We start from the raw sequence: 13,695 nt of genomic DNA, 5'->3' as shown, positions 1-13,695 counted from the left end.
GATCCTCACCAGTTCCCCTGGACTGTCCTCTGCAAGCTTAGCGTTAGCCTTCATGAACCTGGCAGCCTTCTCAGGCAGCTGCAGCAGCCCAGGATCTACCACAGTCATCAGGTAGAGGAACGTGATGAAGAGGCTGATGATCATACAGGAGTATATCACGAAATAGAGGACGTAACGCATTTTCACTTAGCTGGAAGACAAAAAGGAAATAATTACTACAAAAAGGAATCACCTTTCCTATCTTCCCTATCCCCGATTCCCCAACAACCCTGAAATTCCTACCCTACAAAAGGGCGGCAATTTAGCTAGTTATTTTGCTGTGTGAGTGAGGTTACCGGAGGCCGAAATATCATGATACAATTAACGCAATCAGAAGGACTTCAACCTATTAATTTTCTGAATAGGTGACTATAGGAGGTATATTAATAAAATTCATTTTTGAAAAAAATAACATCATCACAAGTGACCATTATTTAAATATCTTACCTTATCAAGTTTCTGCTTATTATCGCTAATCTCCTTTTTAATTGCTTTCGTCAAGCTTCATCACAAATAATCACAATTTGACTCGCTTTGCTGTCAGCGAAATATTTGACAGATCTAAGAATCCAAGTGACAGATTTAGATAAATAAATTAAAACCTCCTTACTTTTTTATCACACAATATGGATGCTTTTCCACCAGAGTTGTGCTATGTTACATTGCTGTGGATACATTTGGCTTCCAGGAATCAAATTTATTGGTATAGCTTAGCGCTGGTGGAAACGTCAGCTAAGCTATTTATTTTATGTAAAACGATGCGTGTTATGGATGCATGCTCTGAATGGCTTCCCTACTATCGATACATAGCAAACTCGAGCTGCGCATCATCCTCGTACAGCTACATAGCTTAGTATCAGTGGAAACGGTCACACAGCTTCACAGCTTATTACATCTTCGTAGCAAAGCTACATAGCACCCTAAAACAAGAACGTTAAAAAAGTAATTTAAAAAACTAAAAAACCCGACTGCGTTTCTTTATAATATTAAAATGAAAAAACCCTAAAACAAGAAAGTCATCGTAAAATTTAAGCAGTCGGGACCCATTCTAAATATAAAGACTTTGTGAGGGCACATACGGCTTGCTATCTAGAATGGGTCCCGACTGCTTAAATTTTACGATGACTTTCTTGTTTTAGGTATTTTAATATTATAAAGAAACGCAGTCGGGTTTTTTAGTTTTTTAAATTACTTTTTTTATTTATTTATTTTTAGTTTTATTATTTTTTCATTTTGATATATCTAGTGTCACTCTCACAGTAAATACGAATCAAACGACCCCTATCAAGCTGAAATCCATCGAGTCGTTCAGGCTAGAGAGTGAGCAATATTCGAATTTGGCGCCAAAAATCCGCCATTTTGTTTTTTTATTATTTTTATATATCCAGTGTCACTCTCACAGTAAATACGAATCTAACGACACCTCTCAAGTCAAAATCCATCAAGCCGTTTAGGCTGCAGAGCGTGCCAAACAATTATACATACATACATACATACATACATACATACATACATACATACATACATACATACATACATACATACATACACTCGAAAAACATAACCCTCCTTCTGGCGCAGTCGGGTAAAAAACACCAGAATACCAGAATTTGACGAAATGGTAGATGGACTAAATTGGGTCGTTACTTATTTGCACCATAAAATATAATTTAAACATTTTACTATTACATTTATAATACATTGATACAACAAAATCAATATTATACGACACAGTAATAACCGTAAAGGTAAACCGAAATAGGTTTAGTCTTTCGTAACAGAGTAAACAAACTCAGATGTATTTTAAAAATACCAATTTGCAAAAAGGCATTTAAAAAACGTATTTTTCCATTTTTAACATACTATCTTCTAATCTTCCATCATCATCTTTTTTTAGTCTTCTATGAGTAATTACGATTTAATCATTCAATAGATTTCGCGGTAGATACCACTTCATAGATACTATCGGTAGATGATAGATATTTATTTTTCTTCTATATCGTTAACGAGTTTTCCCAGAAAATTGGCTTTGAAGCCAGTCAAAGTTCATAGAGTTTCAAGTCGGTAGAATATCAAGTGGTTAGTGGGTAGCGTGGGTCACTTGAGAAGTCAGTAAGCAACGCTGTAGAATGTTAAACATCTACTTAAATCTGTTTTCTAATTTTTGATACTTACTTTGGATTTTCTGGAGTTCTAAGATCGGACATATTATTGTGTATCTAAAGAAATATATCTAATGCAGGCTACATACGTGTGTAGGCTATATGGAGCTGATCAGAAGCTGCGGACTACGTAGCGGGTATACCGGGGCTCCGGCTCTAAGGGCAGGAGTAGGAACAGAGTGGTTTTTAGTTAGTAAGAGTCTGACATTTCCTCTCATTTCGCCGAAGGCGAAGAAATCATTAGATGATTTTCACCCCTTAAAAAGCCTACATGAAGCTACAATTTGACTGTACAGTTAAAAGAACACACAATTAAATGGCAAGGAAAGTGCATAATAGGGACCAAGGCAAGGGTACTCACATTTACCAGCCTAACAAACTCTTTACAAAAAGATTCTTCTAAAAAAAGTAAAACACACACAAAATTGACATTGACATTGTAAATTTTTGTGTACAATTTCGTCGATTTCATGTCGCTTAATATTTTATAAAATTATTTATAAAAATATTTTTATAAAAGAATAATTACAGTAAGTAGTACAATGTAGTATTATTTGAAAAGTATTTATTGGTCGGATTCTCTGTCAAATATGAAAATACGACATGGTGTACCATCCAGCTGGGCAGGCGGGATCACAGCTTGAAAAGTTTCAGATTTGAAAAATATTTACCGCCGTATTCAGACTCATTAAATAGCTACTTAATTCAGTCGTTAGTAATAGTTTTCGATACAAAATCGTTACTAAGTAATAGTTCCATTAAATGTCTCTGAGTGCAGTAGTTAAATTATCAAAAAGAACTGATGCCGCCCGTTGTCAAATGTGTGATCTCTTAGCCAGTTTATACTACACCCACGGAAGGTGTAGAGTCAGTGACAAAATGTATTCTGCAGTCACCACACTATTACCAATGTATACACAATAATAATAAATTATTTTTATTTACTTTCCAGCAATGACAAAAGCATCAGTGCGACGTAGCGTAACGGACTCCGAGATAGGTTCGATAAGGTCGGACCGGGCCAACAAGTTGGGCGCGATCCTCTGCCCCACAATATGCGCCCTGCTCCTCGTCTGCATATTCGCAGTCTCCTTCATCGGGACCAAACTCGCCTACGAACAATATGACGCCCTATGTACTGATAAACGGTTCGATGTCGGCAAACTCTACAGCAAAATTCCTATGAACTTAACTATAAAATTCGTATATTTAAACACGAGTAATATTTAATTATTCATATCTTTTTTTTGTTCATAAACCATTATTATTATTTAAAAATATGTGTACAACGACATCTGTCGTCTTCATTATGTACTTCGTGTAATAAGTACCTACTTCAGTAACTACGCGGCTGCAAGTACATAATGGAAAGCGTTTTCCTTGAAATGTTTACTCAGTTTGCAACTAGATGGCGTTACGTGTTCAGTGCGGAATGTTTTTACAGGTGTGTGGAAAATGTGGGTTTGTCGTATTGTCAGTTATTTAATAATTGTGTTTGTTGTATTAATTTAAGCCGCTATTTATACCGCTTAATGTAATTGGTTAGTTATTCAGGATCATTTTTGTATATTACGATTATTCAAATAGTGTGATTCTTTCCTGTAAAAATTTGTAAGTTAGTTTTTTTTTCATTTTTTATTTACACGTTTTTTAAAAAAAGCCATTATCCAATTTATTACAATTTTGCGGTGTAAATAGAAATGAAATATAACTGACTAAACTATCAAAACCAATCAATACTGCTAATTAATTGTTTGTTTTGGTCAAAGAAAAGCTGCCTATAGAAAATCCTTTCGAAGTAAATCTCAATTATTACGACAACTAAATTGACCAATTTAAAAAAAAACATAAACAGAAAATAGGAAAAAAATCATAAAAAAAAAAACACATTTTCCACAATTTCCACGCGACGAAAGTTTTCGAACGCGCACCCGATTTTCTCTCAACATTTTCCGCGCTGGCAACCCTGCGAACTGACATAAAGACAAAATGGGCGGCCGCTAGTCCTCGTTAGATAGTTTGATTAGAATTTTTCCTAATATTATATTGTAATTAACGTTTGAATTAAGTAATTATAGCTTTGTAAGGTCGTGTTAAAGTGTTTCACATCGGAGTTCCTCAGTAACTATGTGAGTACTACTTATGTTTTCGTTGCAAAGTATATTTTACTAGTTGTATTGATTGTGTTACCAAAGGCCAATGTCAGCCGTGTAGGGGTGAGATGCGTGCATTCTCAGAATTTAGAATTCTACAACTGTCTCTTGTTTTCTTTGTCCGTCTATAAAATGTTCGCATTGTGTCTTGTTGAATTCCATTAGTGTATTTCTTCCGCAATTTATGTATTTGTATTTCACTTTAATAATGATACTAAATACTATAATTATTTCGATAGTAAATTGTATTTTATAGGTAACGTCTATGTTGCTTGTTATAATTAATAAATTATTTATTGTTCTTGTTCTGAATCTACATTTAAAGTTGAACGTGGCGTCCATTTATTTACAATTAAATTCGATATTTGAACACGCTATACGTAAGTTATAAGCAACGCTATACTATCCAAGTGACATGTTTAAAACAATAAAAAAAGTAAAGCATTGACATACTTTATAGAAATTCTGTAGAAAATAATAGAAAATAGTTCAATTTCATTATTTATTCACGTGACACTTTCTTTGGAAGAAAACTAGGTAATATCAATTTGGAACTGACGGAATAATGGTTTTGATACTGTTTTGAAATATAAGATTTATGACCTTGATCAACAAAGACATATTAAGAATATTTACTCTGGAAGGTGATCTCTTAGGTGTGTTCTGAGGGTGTTCCCAATAAGTAGCCAGGATCAGATTTACGATACATTATACTTATGCCTATTTTTTCCCAAGTTTTGGAGACGTTCTATTGTTTCTGCCTGCCCTTAAGACAAAGGTGTGAAACAATAACATTACACTAGGATGCTCATTCCTTCTCCGTGCGAGAAAAGGCTATTGCTCAGCAGTCGGCACTTATAGGCAGTTGATGTGATATGCAATGTTGCTCGCGGCGGATTGCCGATTTCAAACTTATAATTAGAAGTTATACGTATAAGTCCTGGTTTCCTCACGTCAACTGTCTCGTTGGTCGAACAGTCATATGTGCGAATACCGAGCAAGGGGTCTCGGGTTCGATTCCCGGATCCGATAAAGTAGTACTAGTCCTTTTTCGACAATTTCTCATTAGTGACACGAAGTCTGGAATTATGCCCAATATACGACAATACGCTCACCTCCTATTCAGGGGACTTATAACACAAATTACGAAAAGTGTGGTGTATATTGTACAGTGGCATTACGTGCCGTAATGTTCACCTCTGTTTACCCTTTGGGAATATAAAGGGGAAATGTTAACTCACGGTGTTTTCTAACTAATCTTAAAAAAACACAAATAACTCGTGAAACGTCACATTGGTTACCAAACCACTTGTCAGGTTTCGAATCGGTTTTATCCTCTGGGTCACCTCGACTTTCTTCCAACCAACCACTGCCAGGTGCTATTTATTTCTTTGTAAGGTAATGTTATATAGAGATTATCAATTTCGAAAACTTGATACCCTGCAGCTGTGCCCTACATCCCTGCATTCGTCAGTAAGTCTGTACATATGATCAGGCATAACGTCCATATCTAGTAAAATAAAATGGTGTACCATTCCACCTATGTCTATCCCTTTGGTACCTACAAAAGAGCCGTCGTTTTTATATAAACTTCATTGTACCTCATTTTGGAAAGGTGGGTCCAATACCGTGACAGAAAACATCTTCCCCTGTTACTTACGTAATAAGGTACATACTCCTATGCATAGATATATCTCTTGCACCTTTTGGCACGGTACCACAGAAGCTGTTACGTCATCATTCCGCTCTGCAACATTACCTACCTTTGAAGCAAGACCTCATTCCACGACCTCATCATATCTTCAAGCCGTATGCATGAAACAAACAAGTAACGCTAGCTCACCAAAGAAGCTTCTTTTTTTAAAATAACCTAGATGACCTACTTTTGGTACCTTTTCTTGTTGACTTCTCGTTATAAAGACAAAGGTAGGTTCTGAATGAAAATTTCAATGAGACCCATTCTTGAGATTAGCATTTGCGTCATTACCTTCATTTGTTTTACTTCTCTTGACGATTTTTATTTGATTCTTCTTAGTGACGTCATATACTTACCTATGCTTTGATTCTTAATACCAATATAGTATCTAGGCTCTTTAATGTAAGATCTTTGGTCAATATTAGTCGAATCGTAATATTTTTTGTACACATTGCTAAATCTGTTAATTCTTCAATGGCTCTTTAAATATTTATTTTGTTCGGTCCAGTGCAACCAGTGTTTATTCTACCGGGTTTTTATGTAATAAAGAAACATGGCACGAAGGAGGTTGCTACAGGCTTTGGGTCTGCTAATTAAGGAAGTGCAGCACAGCATTAAAGAAATAACTAGTTAATAGCATTGACCGTTTTTATCAGCTGTTTCTTTACTAATCCAGTCTTCAATACTGGTCATTGCAATAACAATTTGTACAATAATTAAAACATATCGACCATAACATTGACTGCACGGTTGGGGCATTTGGCTGGGCAACTTGTAACGGGTTCGATTCCCGCACGGAGCAACTCTTTGTGTAATCCACAAATTGTTGTTTCGAGTTTTTAAACACACTCACGAGAATATACTAGTGTGAGCCAACGTTTAAAAAAAACATATTAAAATCGTAATGAATGTTACAAATATGTTTTTTCTAAATAAAATCATTTTTGTCAACATTCTAAACCACAACCCATAAGGAATTGTTTTGCAAAACAAAACCTTAAATTTGGAAGCTAAGACGGGCATGCAGATTGGGAAGTTTCGTAGTTATGAATGTAAGATGACATCTCGGGTCGGTATTGGTTGGAAGCAAGCCAAAACCGACTCGTATACCAACCCTTGCATATAACGGTACTATTTTGAACATGGAGTATTAAAATCGATGGGTATATTCACTTCTTAGTTTTCTTTCTAAAGATATGTTCACTATCTTCTATGTTTATTCGTTAATAAATTTACTATGATACTAATATACACTCCTGCATCAACCAAGGATTGCCCTTGGGTAGTGTTCCATAGTGCATACAGGGATAATTGCCGGCTGATGTCCCATTTCACTTAGAATAAAATTGTTCAACGGGCCTCTGCGAGTTGGCTTCGGCTCCTCGTACGCCTTCCAAAGGTCCGGTATTATTGTGGTCGCGTGATAGAAAAAAAGTACACTATCACTAGACCAATATAATAGTTAACTAAAAATAACAGTTTACTTAAGTAAGTTTTGAATCACTGAGGGACTCTTCATCATGAGCAGCGTGCGCAGACACGGTGACGTCGCAGTATACTGACTAGTAGGCTCTGTGACTCTAAAGATTGTCTTATGTCATTTTGAACTTTACATATCTAATTTTAAATCATTTAGTATGTCTCACGATAGTTACAAAATATAATATAATAGTGTCAGTAGTATTCTTTTGTAGCTTCCTACTAAATATTTAAGTGCCAAAATTGTCTGATGAGTTAGAAAATAAGGGTAAGGCATTGTATTGAATAACAAGCCATGACAACGTAAAGATGTATCCTTCTACGCCACATCTTCTATTTTCGTTAAACTACCATCGATATTTTTACTTCACCAGTTTTTAGTAGTAAGGAGAGCTAGCCACTTTGACGTAATGGGATCTCTTAGAGAATTGGGTTACGGTTACGACGTTCCTAATCCCATAAGTTATGTGATAGGATCTAAGGCTCTCCTGGCCTAAACGATGAAATATGTTTGTCGGCACATTACTTCGCCGTACGTGGTTAGCGCTTGAGTTTCACGTGAAATGATTTGTGAATGTGATCAGATGTTTTTTGAAGATGATTTATTTTGTCGTTGAATATTTCAATAGTTCAGACCAGACGTACTGCTGTTTCTCTGCTAGGTTTTACTATCGATCTCTGGAACCGATCTAAAATCAAATTGTTATTCCATTCGTTTCAATTCCGTGAGCAAAAATAATAAAATGCAAAAAAAAAACGTTGTACTTACTTTTTATCCCAAGGGAAGATTTAGGTCAAGAAAGTAAGTAGATTTGTTGAATTAGAAATTTATAAAGTATCAAAATCAAAATTATTTATTTCAAATAATCCAAAGGCACTTTTGAAGGTTAAATCAAATATTACAATATAAAAAGAAAATGTATTTTTGTCGGTCAGTCCTCTAGTGTACTAACCTCGATAAAACATTTTTACCTTCCTCTAGCCCCCTGTGTCCTATATGTATAGTAGGTACGCAGATTTATTATTCGTACGGGATGTAGCCAGTAAGAGAAAAGGTTCACTTTTCTATCGCAGAGAGACGACAAAAGTATACTTGCTAGAGCCTTGCTTCGGCACTGCTGGGACGGCACTGATACCATGACTTCACAGAAAACCGACGTGAAACAACGCTTGCGTTGTGTTTTGTCGTGTGAGTGAGGTCACTGGAGGTCCATTTACCCCCCTTCCCAATTGGGAAGATTCTTCCCAATTACCCAAAATCCTGAAATTCCTAAGCCAAAAGGCCGGCAACACAGTTGTAACGCCTCTGGTGTTGGGCATATCCATGGGCGACGACGATTGCTTATCATCAGGTGATCCATCAGCTCGTTTACCAGCTTATACAATAAAAAAAATACAAGAAAAATAATTCCTTATCGGTCCTTCAACATGCAATCCTTATACCAGATGCTATTCTCCAAGTATAATAACTATATAATAAATAATAATAGCATTGAATATAATGAACGCTATTATTGATTTCCATAAGTATGTTCATATTCATATACAATCGTTTCATGTTCCTCTTTACTTTATAACTAGGTATTACCTGCATTACCTGCACTTTATAACTAAATGTTTCCATGAAATTTATTTATTCTTCTTTATGATAATTATTATAAAAATATTCTACTTATAATTTTGAAATCACCGATCCTCCTTGATCAAGCAGCTTGATTCTGCAGTGTGCACTTAAGTGCTAAGTGCTGCACTAATGCCCAAATACTCAAAAGCTACTCAATTTCAAGACGCTCACAGATGTAGTTCTGTCACTATCAATTCTTTATAAAATGAAAGAGATAGCACGATATTTAAGTACAACTTAAAATTGAGTAGCGTTTGAGTATTCGGGCGTAAGTCTTATAAGCTGATGATGATGATGATAAGGAATATTATTATGTGAACTTTTGTCATTCTTTATGTATAAAAAAATATATATTCTTAGTCATTCATTAATTGGTTCTTCTATCTACCCCGTTGTAACATTTATGCGTCAACACGTGCGTGCCTTTGTAAACTATCGCTTATTAAAAGTAAATTAAGAATAGAATTTCTTATCTTCACACTTCTTTACTGCAGATTAAGTATGACGAACTCTTCATACGGTAATAGAGAAAATATACGATTATGTAATAAAACTGTAAAGTTATTTTTTATGTTAGTTTGAACTCCTAAGAAAAATCCTTTGAATTCAATAGCTTATTAAAATTTGAGCTGATGGATCAACGAAACAGATATTCAGATGCATATGCTAGGTAGAGGGAAAGAAGGTAGCCCATGGCATCTCAGGTTATCCTAGTTTGAGTTCCTGACTTCCACCACTTTTAATGACATTGTAATTATTTAAAACCTGGTCATGATAACATATTAAAAATTGTTAGTAAGTAATTATAGTCAACTTGACTAAGGACTTGTCTCTCAATGTCTGGATAGCCGCTATGTATCAGATAACTTTGAATTAAGAACGTGTACTACTATCTGTCACATAAGTTTATTGGGCACTTATATGAAGGTGGTGAAACAGGCGCTAAAGCTTATGTTCATCTGAAGCATAAAGAAATCACTATAGCACCCAATGCACGCACAAATTTTAATCCCTTCCCATACCCCCAGCTGACGTATGAACCTGAATAAACCGCACCACTACTAGACCCTCAGAAGCTGACGTGCACACTGACCCACTTCCTTTCACCTGGGATGCGTTATGACGTCATCGTTCGACGTCACCACTGACACAGTGGCCTATTTACGAAGCGGCCGTGGCGCGGGGGGTGTGTCCCATTCAGGTTTAATCCCTGCACACAAGCAGTGCCTATTTTTAGCCCACTACTTCATTCATTGAACGTCAATGCAATACAGATACGGTACGTAGGTCGTCCTATTTTCGATATTAATAGATTTTGCGATCTAAGTAACCTTCTGGGGATTTGCGCTTTGATTGGTGTCCTTGACATGGTTTCAAGCGAAATCTGGTGAATGGGAGGCTTAGAAAAGGTTCTTTATTACGTTGTCAATGGGAAGTAAATGTGTATGAAGTCTTTTTGATAAGTTGAAGTTTTTAATTTTGTATGTAGGGCCGTTTTTGGGGAACTTATTCATAAGTATATTGGAGTTAATTGAGCTAATTCTGATTTCATTGAACCTTTTTGATATGTTATAGGTATTATAATACACTACCTTCACAATAACTATTAGTAACAGTCTATAAATAAGCCTTTATCTAACACTTATTTACTATAGAATTTTGTAGTATTCAAATTCTCAGCTTTATCATAAAAACTGATAAGTGTTCGGCAAAACATAACTTGGGTTAATTCCTGTATTTAATTAACTTCACCTCTGCCTAGGGCCTTTAAGATATTCAGGTACGCCAAGAATAGTTTACGAATAAATGATCTTCCGACATGTATTAGAGTCGTCGCACCATGTTTATTGCGCGCGATGTCAGTCTTCAATGGATTTGACCTTTGACAGAATCATTCTACACTTATACACGTAGCTCACTCAAGACGAAGTGGTGTTACATCCGTATAGGAGTTTTAAAATAGTAATATCTCAACCAATTTATGTAATGATATATGATATATGACATTTTAAGGATGCTCTCGGCAAATCTGTGCAGATTCTTTGCATAATGGATGTTTTTTCATTAGAGATGTGCCGTGCTACGTGCTGTGGATGCATTTGGTTTCAACCAATCATATTGGTACACATAGCTTAGCTCCGGTGGAAACGGACTCAGCTCAGTTGTTTTTATATGGAAAGATGCTTTGTATGGATGGCTTCCGTTCTATCGATACATCGTATACTCTAGCTGCGAATCTTTCTAGCACAGCTACGTTGTGGCGATGCATCTTCATAGCACAGCTATGTAGCTTAATATCAATGGAAACGGTCACATAGTTTAACAAATAAAGAAATAAATATATATAATCATGTAATATCATAATGTAAATCCGACTAAAGACTATTGTTATCATCATACCTGTTCTAAAATAAAGAAAAAGTGCAATTTCACAAATAATATATTACGTCGACAGATGTTCTGTTTACTGTTACATAAACACTATATTAGCACATATTTTCAATAAAATATTTGCATGGCATTACCTATGTAAATTATTACTTAACACATCGACTTTCCCATTGTATGTTGTAATACGAATTTAAATTTTGCATTTGTGCAAAAAAATATAGACGAAAATATTATAGCTGGTTTTTTTTATGTGTGTTTTCTGTATATTGAGTGGAAATTGATTTGTAATAATCTCGTCTCTATAAGAATATAATAATAACTATTTTAGGTTTTTTTAACCTGCACGTTTCAAGCGATTTTAAATTTTATATTATTGGTTATTTGTTCACACTAGGTCATCGATTGAACTTGTATGATTATCTAGTTAATTTAGTATGCCTCACGCTGGGTATTATAAAAATATATTCTTCGAAGTCTATATTTAATATCTGTTGTTGAACCCCGAAGATGTAGAACTGTTATTGAACCTCGAAGTCTACAATTTTATGGCAAAAGAATAGGTTTACATAAGACATATACAGGTTTATCTACAACAGGTGATATACTATGTACCTATGACTAAATCCATAATGTTACTGTGGCTTAGAAATTCTTAATTCGCAAGCATTTTGCCAGAAGGCGTTGCATGGAAACCTTTTATTTTACTCAAGAGAGCGACCAGGAAGGCTCTTTGAATAATAGGGGTGCCAAATTTTCGCATTTAGATGTTATTAGCGGAGGGCATCCTGCCTATCTCCCTCCACGACACACCAGGGATTAGATAAGACAGTATTGTTCTAAAAAAAAGAAAATTGCTGCTTATTATGTTTTAGACGTTATTTTTTTAGACTTGCCTTGGTTCCGTAAGACCTTAGGCTAAATAGCCTTAACGGGCAAAATAGTTGAAATATAGTTAAATCACTTTTTCGATTTTCATGCAAAGTTTTGGAACGAAAACTTACTTCACTTTTTTGAAAGAACTATCGGTTAGACAATTTATTTTATTATAAAGCGTTTTTAATTTTCAACCGACTTCAAAAACAAGGAGAATCTCGAATTGTGTGTAGTATGTATGTTTGTACGCAATTATCTCGCATTTGGCTGAACTGATTTTAATGCAATTTTCAGCATAGTATTTTTCAGACTTGGAGAAGACTTTCGATATCTTACCTGTCTTAAAAAAATTTAGGTCCACACATTTTATTTTTAAGTTTTAGTTTACATAATTCTGTTAGTTTAATCGACATAAACACTTCACCAAAACATCACACAACTAACAAAAAGTAGGTTTGCAATAAGCATTTTAGCATCCACCTACACACACCTACTCTTTCAAGGAACAACTTAGGATCGACAAGTTATTTCAGATACAAAGCTACCTCGTTACCTGGTTCTAGTTTAATGTATTCCTTGGGATAGATATTTGTTACAAATTGCGTTGCGTTTTGGCCTTCGCATCGACAACACGCAATCGCGTTACTGCGTTCTCATTAATCTGTTTTTGGTTATCATTGTTAGTCATAGTATCGTGTTTTTCTGATAGACTTGTCTTATTATAATTTATTTCTTCATCATCTGCTCTGTTATTTGCATCGTAATGTTCCGTTATAAGGGGTCCTTAGAAGTCTGCTATCTGTGCTAGGTTTGCTAGTTATTTTTTGTAAACAGTTCTCTTTTGGTTCAATGAGAAGCTGTTGCAATATTTTTTTTGGAAGTTAATTTTTCCTTTTTTAAAGCAGGATTTTAGCTTTTGTTGGTCATCTAGACCACGTAAACCCTTACAAACTTAATTATTTAAAAGCATTACCATACAACGTGGCAATCCTGCCACCTTTTTGGGCAAAAAAAAAGTAAATTATTTAAAATTTAGGTCAAGTCATCATAGCAACGCCGTTTTTGATAATTTTGAGTTTATTTGAAAGTTCACTTCTTATTCTTGACCAGTATATTATAATCTATTGTTTAATAACCAAGGTGGACTAGATGGACTTGGCCATCATGAACAAATATGGATATTGATATCTGTTCTTCGGTAACTATCTATTAGCTGATAAACTGAATCGTGTTCAGTACCCATGGAACTCTAAGATAGGAGGTCGACTCTGACTTAAC

The 13,695-nt window shown here is 35.1% G+C and overlaps 1 protein-coding gene and 1 long non-coding RNA gene across 2 annotated transcripts in view; both read left to right on the top strand.

Moving 5' to 3' along the window:
* Window positions 1–2,621: 2,621 nt before the first annotated feature.
* LOC126912742 (uncharacterized) lies at window positions 2,622–3,434 on the top strand. Its single transcript, XR_007707411.1, has 2 exons — window positions 2,622–2,731; window positions 3,154–3,434. It is a non-coding gene; the product is annotated as an uncharacterized LOC126912742 (long non-coding RNA).
* Window positions 3,435–4,083: 649 nt separating this feature from the next.
* LOC118268698 (protein GDAP2 homolog) overlaps window positions 4,084–13,695 on the top strand; it is a 103,404-nt gene continuing 93,792 nt past the window's right edge. The window contains exon 1 of the mRNA XM_050706446.1: window positions 4,084–4,330. The gene's annotated coding sequence lies outside the window, so the exon portion shown is untranslated. The remainder of the gene's footprint in view (window positions 4,331–13,695) is intronic.

Source organism: Spodoptera frugiperda, chromosome 29, assembly GCF_023101765.2.
Source record: "Spodoptera frugiperda isolate SF20-4 chromosome 29, AGI-APGP_CSIRO_Sfru_2.0, whole genome shotgun sequence".
NCBI lineage: Eukaryota > Metazoa > Arthropoda > Insecta > Lepidoptera > Noctuidae > Spodoptera > Spodoptera frugiperda.
Note: the sequence above shows the minus strand (reverse complement) of the source record. Positions and strands in the feature narration are given on the sequence as shown.